Below are 1,221 nucleotides of genomic sequence, written 5' to 3' on the forward strand. Positions count from 1 at the left end.
ACTTGACGCGAAGAAGACGCAGGATAAACAAGCTCTTAATTCATACCACTTCGCCTTCAAGACGTAATAAACTCACAAAAGAGCTAATTTCAATTGAAGTAAGACTTCAAAAAGCTTATAAACATTCATCTCAATTTGCGGAAGATAGAGCACTAAAAGCAATCAAGAATAAACCAGCCGAGGCTGGAAGGTCAGCCAATAGAGCTTAGCTAGATAGCTTTAATAAGTGGGTTAACAGATGTAAGAGATGCACTGAAACAGAGTAGACTAAATATGTTGAATAATGTACAAAATGTGAAACATTTGATAACTTGATTTAAAATTATGTAAAACAAGCCTGAGAGCTCCTCCAACCCCCCCCCCCACGAGAAGCTCAAAGTATACTTCTCTTTAGCATTGTCCATATAGTACGTACGCAAAGATTTTCCAAATATTTGACACCCCTCCCCCCTTGTACGCAGAGAACAATAGAAATGACTTTGTTTAAACAATAGATGTACGCTTTTGCTGAACCCCCTCTCCCCCCTTGACTGTGAACGTATATACTATATGGATGGCCCCTCCAGTCTGGGTAAATAAATTTTGTAGTTTAGTAACCGTCAAGTTACACAACATGCACACAACCATCTTGAAGATTTTGCTGGTCGCAAATGATAATCGAAAGCAAAACTTGAAATTCATAACTATGCGGGGAAGCTCATTTTTCCCCCGTTTTGCTTTAAACTCGCTTTTGATTGGTCTATGAATTTGGGCGATTGATTTACCGCCTTGGCGGAATAAACACACAACCATAATAAATAAATTCAACAGGGTAGCGGTGTAGGAATTAATTTCAGCTGGGAGTCCTCTCTTCTGTGCCAAGCACTGGCAGTGTTTTTTAAACTTTAAAACAATGTTAAATGAAGACCAGATTGATCTGTTTGTTATGGCTGTGCAAGTTGTGGCGAGAGTGTGCATGTTGTGTAACTTGACGACTTGACGGCAGCCCGCTTTTGGCAAGTCTGATAAGAGATATCTATAAACTGTTATCGCCATTCATTCCATTCCATCATTCAGTCAAAATGTGTGCCAAGGTTAAAAAAGGTTAGAAAAACACAATCTGCGTCCGGAACTGCGTGAAAAATAGTTTGATCAATTTGAACAAGAACTGTATATATTAATATTAATATAATTATAAATGATCAAATTCCAAAGACCATTTGTCATAATTTGCAAGTCAAA

The sequence above is a fragment of the Clytia hemisphaerica genome, unplaced genomic scaffold, assembly GCF_902728285.1.
Source record: "Clytia hemisphaerica strain Z4C2 unplaced genomic scaffold, Clytia hemisphaerica genome assembly, whole genome shotgun sequence".
Classification (NCBI taxonomy): domain Eukaryota; kingdom Metazoa; phylum Cnidaria; class Hydrozoa; order Leptothecata; family Clytiidae; genus Clytia; species Clytia hemisphaerica.